Source organism: Rhipicephalus sanguineus, chromosome 3 (genome assembly GCF_013339695.2).
Source record: "Rhipicephalus sanguineus isolate Rsan-2018 chromosome 3, BIME_Rsan_1.4, whole genome shotgun sequence".
NCBI lineage: Eukaryota > Metazoa > Arthropoda > Arachnida > Ixodida > Ixodidae > Rhipicephalus > Rhipicephalus sanguineus.
In genome coordinates this window covers 4,137,048-4,151,026 of record NC_051178.1, presented here as the reverse complement: position 1 = coordinate 4,151,026, position 13,979 = coordinate 4,137,048, and positions in this window count along the sequence as shown.

The following is a 13,979-nucleotide window of genomic DNA, read 5'->3' as shown; positions in this document are numbered from 1 at the left end:
GTAAAGCTAGATTAGAAGGTGAGCCTCCGCTTCACAGTATTTTATGTTCCAATAATCTCTGGTTAACACAGCGGCTCGTCTGCCCTATGTAGAAGCAGCCGTAGCTAAAGGGAACCTTATAAACCACACCTGTACAGCAATCAGTGAATTTTTTGGCATGTTTTATGAAACAAATGTTATTCCGCATCTTGTCTACTATTACTCCGCTATTCTTTCTCTGCACAGTGCACAAATCTTACCTAGATATTTGGCAGCCGTAAAGACAGCATTAACGCTGTATCTACTTCCCACTTTCTTTAGCCTGTGAGACATGCAATGAATGTAAGGAATACCTACGACATGTTTTTTTCTCATTGCTTTCTGCAACCATGCTCGGACCTAGCATAACGGACTTCTTTAAACATTCCGCGATAGTGGCCGCCCTGTCTTTGCACGCCCTGTCCTTTAGAATGAATACTTACCAACTAGCTCAGCTCTCTGTTATTCTAAACATGGTTTTATTCCACAGCCCTGGGGAATGTCTTGGAATGCTTGTTCTGATTACAGACTGAGATGTTGCTAATCTTGTGGGTCCTTATTTCTTCTTGGGCACCTTGTGCACTTGTTTCAGTACATGTGCTAGGTCAATACAAATTTAAGTGAGTCAGGATATGCACTTTAAATGATGTCTTCAAGTAAACAACAAAAGCGAGCTTTCCACATTGTAATTGTTATTGGCATTTCAGAAGCAACACAGCAAGATGACCAAAGGATGTACCACTTCAAGATGGAAATGGCTATGTTCAAAGATATTTTAGCGATGTACAACAAGGAAGATATTGGGATTCTCGTTGCATCGATATATGCGATCTGCAATAGCAATGTCCAAAGTTTAACGGGCACTTTCACGTAGAGAGCCTTCCTTATTACAGCACTTATTCGCAAAATTCTTGCAGCAACATGTTCACATCGTACAAGTGCGCATTTATCTCTCCATCAGAAATTTTGGACCGCAAGGTTGTTTACTGCCACTTGAAGAAACACCGAAGCATGAAAGCCTCCAACCCAATAAACAGTAAACAAGAGTAAGGTAGCCAACATAAGAAGGTGCAATATGGAGACAATTGAACATGCTTTTCTAAAGAACAGAAGAAGCCTAAAAGCAGTGAAGAGAAAATTGGGCACAGGCAAAAACCAGGTGTATGCACTAAGAGAAAGGCAAGGCAGTTTCACTACCAATATGTATAAGGTTGTCAAAGCAACTATGATTTTCTACAGAGATCAGCCAGGGCAACAATGGTAGTAATAATAGTAGTAGTAGTAGTCCAGACGGATCTCACCAGCAATGGCAGGTGAAGGAACGAAAACTTCTTGTTAGAAGAATTGGTATCTGTTCATCTTAAAACCGCTTCATGCACAAAAAAAACACCCCTAGAGAAGATTCTGCCAGAAGCAAAGACACAAAAGCAAGAGAATTAATGGAAGCTTTTTACATAAGAAAGCAAGAAAGTTTGTGTGTTAGTGATACATAAGTAGTTTTATATAAGACTGAGAAACAGTTTATTGAGTGTGTGTTATTGTATTACCCCTAATGTTCAAATGGATGTTTGTTGCGCAGGTGCGAATTGATGGTACATGTGTGTGTGTGGTTTCTGGGAATTAAAGCAGCTGTGAGTGGCACCCTGTCCAGTCATCTTCTCTCGTGGTGTGCGTCTTCTTTTTTTGTGTCTAAAGCAGCTTTAACATGAAGGAAAGAAAGCCTTAGAGGGAAGCAGCCGGTTATGATCAGGGGTGTTGCTGTACAGTGATGCTATTAGTTTTCTTGTGCCCTTTGCCACCATCAGCCATCTGCCACTGGTCAAAAAATGCAGCCCAGGAATTTTTCAGCAGTGCCAGACGGCTATGGCGAGGAAAAGCATTAAAAAAAGTAATAGCATTGCTCTGCGATAACACGCCAGGTAACAGCAGATCTGTTTAAAGACGGGGGCACACTGTTCTTGAAAAACTGGCCAGTTTGTATATGCAATGCCTCTTTACTGTGAGCGTACTGAAATCTTTGAAGAATGTGAACATTGCCCTAATTAATTATGTATGACATTACTATACAGTTTTGTGTACTTATAAGCTTTGTTTATCAATGTCTTGTATTAATGTATTTTTTTTTGTTTTCGGTACAGTTAACTTATGTACCTATTTGTAATTTGTATCCAATAATCATGTGCAGGGGGTCATGGTATGGTCTCATAACCGAGGGACCCTTTTTTGTATGTCCCTTTTTGTTGTAATCATGCTTTGCAACATAAATGTTTGAATGAAAAGGGGCAGCAAGAAATTGAAAAATTAGAAGCCGATCAGCTTACTCATAACTGCTAACAAGGCATTTGCAAAAGTAATAGCTAATAGAATTAGGACCACCTTAGAATCCAATCAACCAAATGAGTAAGCAGGATTTCATACAGGCTACTCAACAATAGCCCTTATTAGCACTGTTGATGTCATGGATAAATGCATGGAATATAACCAACCCCTATATATAACCTTCACAAATCATGAGAAAGCATTTTAGTCAGTTGAAACCTCACCAGTCGTGCAGTCATTGCAGAAATGGTGTGTACACAAATTGTATACAAAAATACTGGCTAAACTCTAGCTTGCTGAGCCGTAGGAGTACATATGTAAATTTTATTACATTGTTATAAAACGGACAGTCAACGCTGCCATGCCAACTGTTGTTAGACAACCGTTGATTAAAACATTTATTCGCATCTACACGGTGTGGCTGCAGCATGGTGGTCATTGCAGCACATTTGCTACAGTAAAATCACCAACTATAAATGGTATGTCTTTCTCTTGTCTAACCCACACAAGATGTCTTATAAAACTTCCAGTGTCTATTTTCCATGTTCCTGGGATGATATAGACCAGGGGTCTCAAACACACGGGCTGGACCTTTCGTAGCGGCATACCCACGAATGACTGTCTTTTTCCCGCACTTTTTTTTCTTAATAGTCTTTTAGCAAGCTACGGAAATATGGTACAGAAATACGGTAAGGCAGTACGGTAGCGCTCGTCCTTTTCTGCTCGTTGTGCTTAAGCCGCTCCCAGTTCAGGTGACAGTTCAGGAAACTGTGCATCCTCAAACGACAGGTTCCTCGTTAACAATGTGTAGGCTGACAGGCAACAATGATGCATGACAACCGCACAGTAACTTTCGAGACAGCTTTTGTGGTGTTGGGTTGCCTTCACCGGCAAAAGCACAACGAGCAGGAAAGGAGGAGCGCTACCATACAGCCTTACCGTATTTGCGTACTATATTCCCGTAACTTGCTAAAAGACTCTAATAAGTATGTTTATGAGCTACAGAGACGCGACTGGTTTTAAGCATTTTTTTCATGTGGCACCCCCATGTGAGGTTGCAGTGCGGTGAAACATAACCATGGAACAAAAGCTGTATATTTCAGAATCAAGGTCCAGATTTCAGTCATTATGGAGATCTCTCGAGTCCTGCTGTCAAATCCCTCGAGAAATGACCCACATATGACATTTTGTTCAAGCTAATGTTGACTAACTAAATGGCAGATACAAGGATGAAGCATCAAGTTGGCGATTGCAAGTACGCAGCATATTGTTTAACTGCATACACAATAAACTGTCAGTGCGTGGATGCTGTCAAGGCTTTTCAAAGATAATTTAAACTTTAGGCAAATTGACATCTATGGTGACTTGTGCGTGCTGTCGGGAAGAGTTTTTTTTTTCCTTATAATTATTATTAATCAAGTGGTGTCGTATCTACAGTTATCAGTCTCGTCAGTGAGCAATTTCCAGCTGCTTCTTTTTCATAATTCAAAACATTCTTTGGATGGCACTAAAACAAACAAGAGCCTTCTTTTTTAAAATGATTCCTATTGCTCCCTTTCCATTATATCTACAGGAGGCCTGCACTGAGCTCACTGCACTAAGCACACTGAGCCTGCACCGAGCGCATTGAGCTTGGCCTGCCAGGCAGCGCTAGCAAGTGCATACATCTGGTCATTGTAGCCGTAGTCGTACAGCGATCAGGCGTACAAGTCTGATGTCACGAGAAAAATATCGAAACAATACGCACGGCCAACAACCTTGGTTGTAGTCCTAGAATGAGGACCACGTGGACGACCACAGCTATGGCAGTTGCCGCCCTAGTGTTTCTTTGCTCATGACATCATGTGATTACCTCCTATAGCATCAGAGCTTTCATACGCCAAAGTTTAAGACGGCAGACTACGCAACTGCTGTTAGAAGCAGAAGCAGTCTACGAGGCAAAACGTGGTATTGTGCAACGTTCGCTGGACTAGTTCTCCAAACAACGCCGGCAGACAAAGACATGCATGGGCTAGGAATCGCAGAAACTGAGAAGTTACTGTAGCAACGAGCTTGCAGCTACAAAGCAGGGTAAAACAAGGTGTAGAGACTGCAATAGAAATTTTTAACGTGCAAAAGTCTATGGCAAGTTTTCCAGCAATTTCGGTGCCAATATTGTGTCTATAACGCAAAAGGTGTGGCACTTTTCCAACAAGAATACATATGGCTTTGTAGAAAACAAATGGATTTGGGACAGGTCAACTTAATTGAAATTAGCTTGAGTGCATCAACCTAATTTTGGGGGCGATATGGAGGTAAGAAACATATGGGCCACCTTGAGGAAGAAAAGCATCATTAGCTGGGCAGCGTTCACAGGCGAGTCTCGGTGAGTGCTTCCTGCTACTCACCGAACATCGCAGCCCCACGTCAAAGCAGAAATCTTCCTTGCGGAAGTGCTAGCCAATAGCTGTTTACAATTTCTAAGTTCTGCATTCGCAGATTCATGCACCTTCTTACCCTGCGGACACATGTGAAAGCTGGCAGCAGGCTCCATAGCATGCACCCTGCATTGAGCACTGGCCTACCATACAAAACTCCAGTGGCTACATAATGTAGTGATTTCTTCCAAGTGTTGTCGAGCGCACAGCAACAGCAGGAAAACCTCCCCAGTCACTCAGAATTACAGCGCAGGTGGCATTCTAAAGTTGTTTTCAGCTCGCTCTGGTGCTCCCAAAGCAGGCTAAGCAGCCACTATGACCACATGAGCCTGCCTAGCACGTTGCACCAAAGGTGGCGTCTGCTCTTCCAGTGGTATGCCTTACGCCCAATACCATTTACGGAAGTGGCCATGAGGGCACCCGGATAAGGGCAGCTAGAAGATAGATGGAGTAGATAATAAGATAAGGAAATAATTTTAAATGCCTCAAGTTAAAGGCACGCTGAAAGCATAGACAGCTCTGTACAAATGCACAATGTTGGTAGGTCCTTATGGTAACAGGTTTAATGGTAAATAGTTTAATATATGAAGACTGCACTTACACCTATGTCTTCGGTCGCCTTCGCTTGGCGGGGAATGCCATTCATGCAAACAGTGCGATTGGTTCCCAATGTGGTGATGTTGTAAATAGATGAGCCATGCCGCCCTATTTAACGCCTTGTTTGTTTGCATGCACGAATCGTATTTTATGTACGTGTAAAAATAAAACAATTTCAATGTACGCAGCTTGCAGCATTCAATGTAAGCATCGTAGACAGTCTGCCACATCTGTATCGGCGCACTCGCGCTGGAGTGGAACGGATTTAAAGGCTGGGATAGTAGCCGCAGCCGCCCGTGGAGGGTCCCCTGTAGCGCCAAACACGTGACTGGCTTCTTGCGATGCAGAAAATAACCTAGCCCTTTCAGACTTCAGGAAGCATGTCAATTTCTTTTTGACGGATTTTATGCCTTCACGGGCCCCTTCGATGGCGTGGTATTGACTATCTTCTTGTGCGAACAAGGCAAAGGCAACATTCTGCACGTTGCGTCAGTTGACGAACGAATGCGACCTCGTTTCAAAGTCCGGTGAAAAGGGCAGAATATAAACACAAAGAACGACAGAAAGTTTCTAGAGGTAGGAATCAGTCTTTAATGGGACGAAAACCGTCAAAAGCCGACACATGAGAAGACACGATGTCTGGTTCTCTAGTGGGCAGGGTTCTGTTTGGTGTCGCAGAAGTCTGTTGCCAGACTGAGAAGCGCGAAGCGGCTCGTGGGTCGCGCCCCAGTGACACGGGCACACCACGGACGCTGGCAAAATACTGAGGAGGGCGAAGCGGCTCGTGGGTTACGTGCGCCCCAATGACACGGGCACACCACGGACGCTGGCAAAATACTGAGAAGGGCGAAGCGGCTCGTGGGTTACGTGCGCCACAGTGACACGGGCATACCACTGACTTCTGCGACACCAAACAGAACCCTGCCCTCTAGGGTCCGTATTGGCGCGGCTCACTTTCTTCTACGATAAACGTGGGAGGAGTCGATCCCGCCTACGTCGTGCCAAGATGCAAGGACAGCGGTCGCCGTAAAGACGATACATATTTGCTTCACTACGCAGACAGCAGGAACGTCGTGCAGCATGCAGTGGTGTTTTGCTTACCTTCTAGTGGCAAAGCGCAAGTGTCGCACATCAGATTTCGATGCTTGATATCCCGGATGGTGCCTAATATAACCATAACGTACACAGGCGCATATATATTTCACAATATCAAGTACAACAGTGCAAGGAAAGGTTGCAATCGCTTGGAGTTTCAAAAAGTTAAACAGGAAGTCTCCATGACACCAGTTGCAGGAAGCAGGTGGCGCTTCGCGCAGTCAAAAACCGCCGCGCGAACGATCTAATCCGCCGCGCGAACGATCTATAGCCATGGTCAAAAAGACCGTAAAGTGTTCAGGATGCGGAATGGGGCGGAAAATAGAGGTTTGTGAGGATGAGACGACAGAGAGAGCTGACGCCAAGTGTAAGCAATGCGAGTTAGAGGCGAAGATGGAAATAATGATGGCCGCCCAGAATGAGCTCATGGTGAGAATCTCCGAGCTGGAGAAAGCGGTGGCGACAGAACGGGAAAAAACGATGGCTATGGCGGAAAGGCTTAAGTCAGCCGAGGAGGGATTAGCAAAGGTAGCCATGCCAGCAAAGGTAGCCACGGGGAACAAGGAAGCAAGCGGCAGCGGGAACAATGGGGCATCGACCCCACAGTGGTAGGCGCGAAGGGGGAAACAGGTTGGAAAAGACAGTGCAAGGGTCACAGGACCCACTTCCGCGAAGTAGTCTTGGGAACGGGAGGGGACAAAACAACAGCAGTAGCACGCGCTAGTAACAGGTGCAGTGGCCAGGTGCGGGACAGTCCAGCAGAAAAGTCGGATCACGTGATAATCGCCGGGGACTCGAATTTAGCTACATGCGCAGAAGCAGTCAAGGAAGGGTGAGAGGCGACAAACGAGTTTTAATAGGGAAGTTCCCGGGCCATAGGCTGGGATCAGTGATGAAACAAGCTAACGCAAAACTCGCAACTAAGTCTAATGGACGTAACCTCGTGATAATCGCGGGAGTCTAAACGACGTCTTGAGTAACGAATCAGGCCGAACTAGCGACCACATGGCGAAAGGTGTCGATGACATGCGCGCCATTTCCCCTCAGTGCAGATAGTGGTATGACACAATACCGGAGGTACCGGTGCGTGACGGCAACTGCAAAGAGCGGTTGTCGACGCAAACAAAGAGATATGGCAGATGAGTAGAGAGAAAGGCATCGAGGTAGTGGAAATAAACAGAGAGGTGCACAGGTGGGGTGGTTTTCGAAGAGACGGAATCACTTCGACAGGAGGCTTGGCCATGAGTGGTTGGGTCTTGCAGGACGCGCAGTAGCTTTTTTGGGGGGCACGCGGGCCCTTCGTGCCCATGGTAGCTTGTAATGAGGAAACAACCAGGGGGACTCTTGACAGGTAGTATAGCGAAAAAACAGAGAAAAGGTAAAGAAGGAGAAGGCGCGTGTTGCAATTAGTTACATTAACATGCAGGGTGGCAGAAAAAAAGGCAAAATGGTTAGAGATTGAGGGACAGTTAAACAAGGAACAGATAGGTGTTTATGCGGTTACAGAACACACCTTAGAGACTTGGAAGAGCCACCACATATTGAAAATTATGTTGGGAAGGATGTAACAGGATCACATCAGAAAGGAGAGGTGGGGGGGTTGGAATGCTAATTCATAGCAGAACAATATGGGAGAGTGAAACAACGTGTTCAGAGCACATATGGGTTTCGGGCACAGTAGGTGGAAAGAAAACGTGGCTAGGTGTAGCTTACTTGTGGACAGGGAATAACTGCAGAGAAAAGAATCTGGAGATAATGAAATGCATAAGCACCGATATTAAAGAATTGGTCATGATGCCGATAATCTTCTAGGGGACATGAACGCTCACATTCACCTTGAATATTCAGACACCAATGGCAAGTTATTGCTAGATCTCTGCGAGCACAAGTCTTGAGATAGTTAACTGGGGCCTAAGTGTGAGGGGCAGATCACGTGGGAAGTCAGAAACAGGCAATCGAGCATTGATTACGTCTCATGACAGAAGGAATATATGACAAACTTAGAGAGATGAGAATAGACGAAGAAGGCATTAACAGCTTGTGATCATAAACGCATAATATTACAAATGGGATATAAACTGAAATAAGAACCAGAATCAAAGTTTGGCAGCTCGTATCTAAATGACAAACAAATAACAAATAGCCGCAAGAGTCGAGAAAAGTAGACGAACTACCAGGCAAAGACTGGAAGTATAGTGAGCTGCTACATGTAATCACGAAAGAAATGGAAATAGAGAAGAAAACTATTTGTTGGAAAGGAAAGAAAAAGCCAAAAAGTTGGTGGAACAAGAAATGCGGGAAGCAATCGAGATGCGACGTCAGGCATCACGGGAGCACAGACAGGCAAAAAAGGAGAAGCGGCCACAGGACGAAGTCAACCAAATATGGGAATATATTTAGAGCAAAAATCCATTGTGCAGAAATTAGTCGAGGCAAAAATTAAAGGTGAAAGTGAACGCTGGATGACAGAGATTCGCGAAAAGAAGAAGGCCGCGCCTAGGATATTTTGGAGCCACCTAAAAGCGTGGGTAGGAAGTCTGTCACAATGCACAGCATATGGTAGATGAAGGAGAAATAATTGGAAGGATATGAAGCGCTAGGTTTACATCCGAAAGATAACAGCCGATTCGTTTAAAAAGGTCCCCCGGGGATTCCCCCAGTGAGTAAAAGTACGCAAAGGAGTGCAACCGACGAAGATGTAGTACTAGAGAATTTCAATTGGAAGAAGGCCGAAGGAAAAATTCCTAAGCGCACTACTCCGGGCTTAGATGGGGTTCCCGTCAGCCTCATTAACGAACTCGGACATAACACTAAAGAAGCACTGCTGAAAGCGTAGAAAAGTGCTTGCAGAAGAGGGAAATACCAGACAGTTGGCGAAAAGTAGAATGACTATAATCTATAAGGCAAGGGAGAAAGGGAACATTCGCTCGTATAGACCGCTAACAATTACATCGGTGCTATAAGGTTGGCGATGCAGGCAGTAAAATTAAAATAGAAGTGGGTAGAACAAATGATATTTTGGGAGAACTTCAGAATGGATTTCGAATCGACAGGCGGTTAGACGATAATCTGTTTGTTCTTACCCAGTGTATAGAAATATCTAAAATAGAAAACAGGCCTTATACGTAGCTTATCAGATATCACCGGGGCGTATGACAACGTTAATCAGGAAATTTTGTGGGATATATTGAAGGAAGGGCATAGGTGACGACTGTGTACAGCTTTTGAGGGAAATATACCGAGAAAATACAGTTTGTATAGAATGGAAGGAATAAGTGGCAAGGACAGAGTGAAATTAGCAAGGGGCTGAGACAGGGATGCCCTCTGTCCCCGCTGTTATTCATGCTGTACATGGCGAGGATGGAAAAAACGCTAGAAGGTAGCAACATTGGATTTAATTTGTCACACAAACAGGTCGGAGCGATGGTTGAGCAGAAGCTTCCTGGTCTATTTTATGCTGATGATATTGTCTTATTTGCGGACAGTCAAGATGATATACAGCGACTGGCAGATATATGCGGAAGGGAGTGTGAGGCTCTAGGACTAGATTTAGTGCAACAAATGTGGATTGATGGTATTCAATGATCACGGAGACCATACGGTCTTAATACAGGGCCAAAAAATACCGAGGGTAAGCGAGTACAAGTACCTCGGAGTATGGGTAAATGAGGGGATAGATATATGGAGTACAAGAGAAAGCATCGGTAGCAAAGGGAAAGAGGATGCTGCAATTATGAAGCACAGAGCTTTATGGGGATACAATAGGTACGAGGTGCTTCGAGGGCTGTGGAAGGGTGATGGTTCCGGGGCTTACATTTGGGAACTCAGTGGGTGTGCATGAAGTCAGAGGTGCAATCAGGAATGGATGTAAATCAAAGGACGGTGGGCCGCCTCGCGTTGGGCGCTCACGGGAAGACACAAATGAGGCGGTAAAGGGTGATATGGGATGGACAGGCTTTGAAGTGAGGGAAGCGCAGAGCAAAATGAGATTCGAAGAGAGGCTGAGGAAAATGAAGGAGAGTAGATGGGCAGAGAAGGTTTTCAGGTATTTGTATAGAAAAAGCGTTGACACGCAGTGGAGAAAAAGAACTAGGAGGCTCACCAGTAAATATACGGCTGGCAGTGCGGGCGATATGACAACAAGGAGCATTAAGCGGAAGGTCAGAGAGGCGGAGAGGACTATTGGATGACAGCGATGGAAAGAAGCCGGCTCTGAGTAACTACCGAAAAGGAAAAAACGAAATAAGGAGGGAAAGGTTTTATGATAATTCCAGGGGAAGCGCTTTCTGTTTGAAGCAAGGTCGGGCTGCCTTAGAACGCGTAGTTATAAAGCGAAATTCAGTAACGAAGAAGAACAATGTACATGCTGCGGGGAACTAAGGAAACGATGGAACAGTACTGATTGAATGTGGCGATATTCACCCAGGTATCGTGTGGGCACGAGTCTACATGAAGCCTTGGGTTTTAGGGACAACAATGGAAAGCTGAACCGTCCGCGATAGAAATAAGTAAGAGCGGTTAGAGTATTGGTGGCAGAAAAGTAGATAAGTACAAAATAAATAACTGGGAAAAAAAAGGTCATTCTGCCTAAAGAGCAGAGAGATGGACCGTGAATTTATATTTTTTTGGTATAATAACGTAGATTTAATCAATGTAGATAATGCATTAGGACAACATCAAGGAAGTTTTTTTTTTTTTCTTTCCTTTTTTTTCGCCTTCGAGCCTGGTGGCAGACAGTCACCGCCCGTTATAAGGGGACGCTCATAGCATCCATCCATCCATCCAACCGAAACCGAAAGCTATCCTTGAGCGCCTCCCGTCATTTACGGCCGCCGACCCACTCACTTCGATGAAACAAATCGAGAGAACTTTGCTCCACGGAATATGGGGATTTTTGCTGTATTTTAAACACCCACCTATGCCCATTTGGCTAAAATAAAGGTGTCGAATAGTGGTTTCTGCATCGAATTCTTTCATTCACAGCAATCTTACCCTTGAAGAAGACAAGACTGCTTGTCAAAACGCTGACACCAGCGACACCGTGTCCAAGAATTTTTCACCTTTCAAGCCTCCATCTTCCCCTGAACTTCTGCCGTTTTTGGATTATCATACTGGCAGGGTTTTGCAGCGCGCGAACATAGAAAAAGGACAGAGTAGACAGAAGAGTTCCAATTTGCTGGCTAGAGAAGCTCCAGAAATTAATCCGATGCCACATTATGCAGACTTCCCTTTAGTTTATCACTTTTCTAGCCAGCAGTGAACAGTGAATAGCTAAAACTTTTGATTGTGAAATGCTGGCATGGTACGCTTTGACTATGGTGTCACTGGAGCCAACATTTCGACAAGACTTGTCTCAAAGTTGCAGCCACGAAGACGACAAGTATGCTTGTCAAAACAGCTCCACATCACCCCGTGTACAATATTTTTCATATCAGCAAAACGTGTTCTTTGTCCAAAGAATAGGTTAATGCTGTTTTCCGACATGGCACTCGCTAATGCATTGCGCTCCAGACAACCTAAGCATTTTAAGTTGACTCATTTTCATTAGTAATGTTGCATGGAATGCGTTATACTGTGCTTCCAAAGTAAATGCAAAATTTCAACAAATGTTGTTGATCATAACCTTTATTGTAGCAATTTCAAACCATTATCCTGGCCACTTGGCATAGGAAGAGCATGGAATTTGACTTTGTCCAGAAACCTGCACGCAAAAGGCACCAATAATACAAGTGTCTCCATCGAGCAGGCATGTATCACCATTCACCACATAAAACTCGGAAGGCTGACTTGGCAAAGGCACAAACACAGCAGCAATACTTTGTCGAATTGTCAAACTTTAAATGCCAAAAGCATGGGGCGTTTGACACTGATTTTGTCTCACTTAATGAAGTAAATCTAGATATGCTAAAGATCTAGGGTGGCAAAAACGAGCTCCTCCACAGCACTGTGTGACAATCATATTGTGGTTTTGTGAATATCTGGAATTCTAATTTCATCTTGCACACAAAGGCATATTAAATTTAAAAAATTTTCAGTCAAGCATGCACATACACCTGCATACCAAAAAAAAAAAAACAAACAAGAGGCTATAGTTTGGTCAAAAGACAACAGACGATGCAGCACAGGGTGACAGAGGTTTAGGGAAAAATTCAGCCTAGTTGGCAACATACTAAGAATTTTTTGCACATAAGCAACACGAGGAAAAAATGGAGAGACACAACACATGCGCTAACTTTAAGCAAAATCGTTTATTGCACACGAGGCAAACATTTATACAGTGTTGTGCCCTCACACTGCACCAAGAAGCCATACACAAGATTTGTATTTTTCCGCTTCATTTTTACAAGATGTACGTAACACTATCCACTAACGAACTATTGCACAATCAAGAAGCAGATTCTTCATCCGACAATACAGGGACAGAGTGCTAACACGATTGGTACCCAATTTTTGCAATTCCTGCACTAATAGTATTATAAATCTCGTTATTTCAGCTCTGTTGGTTGACAAAACCTTTGTGTTCTGCAAGAAAGGTTCACACATTACAATGCTATCTTAACCTATCATTCATGCGCTGCTTGTTTGCCCGCATACTGCTTACTGCAGAAACGAGGTATCAGATAAGCAACAGCTTGTCTACATTCCGCAAACCACATCCTATATCGGTTTTTTTACAAGCAGTTTTCTTCCGTGCTTGACTGCAAATTCTGCAAATTGATTTCAGCTTTCATAGAGCTGGAAAACTATTTGCACATTTGTATGTGACACCAACATTATTATGTAATGCTAATTTTTGTGCAAGTATGGCACATCAGCTATTCTTTTTTGAGCGACATCACTGTGAACAGCCAAGTAGAGCAATGGAGCAGTACTTCCTAATTTTAAGCCTTTTACACTTATACTTCTGTTTGTGCGACGCGTTGTGTGAACCTTTCCCATGTGCTGTGGGTCTGTTGAGTTGTTACGCTATCCACTACAGTATGGAAGGATGGCATCACGTGCTAATGTACAAGTAGTTTTTCAGCTCCATGCAAGCTGAAATCGATTTGCAGAATTATATCCACGCACCAAGAAGACAACTGCTTGCACAAAATGGCATAGGACATGCTGAGAAGCTGTCGTTATCAGATACCTCTTCATGTGTAAGTGGTAGTCGGAAATGGGCCACTGCATGAAGGATAGGTTAAGAGAGCACTGTAATCTTGTGAACAAATGCCGATGGATGGCTGCGTCACAGTGTAGGGCATGGAGATGAATGAACCTTTCTTTCAGGACACAAGGTTTCATCGCTAATAGAGTTTGAACTAATGAGACTGATGACAGAAGCTGCAAAAACTGTAATAGTGGTACCATTGTGTTAGCACTCCACAACTATCCTTCTGGAATAAAGAATTGACTGTATTGAATGTGTAGTAGTTCGCGAAGTGATTATATGTGCCATATATTTTGTCAAAATACAACAGAAAAAGACATATCTCTCTGCATGGCATCTGGGTGAAGTGCTAGGGCACCACCACTGTGTCTATTAGTGCC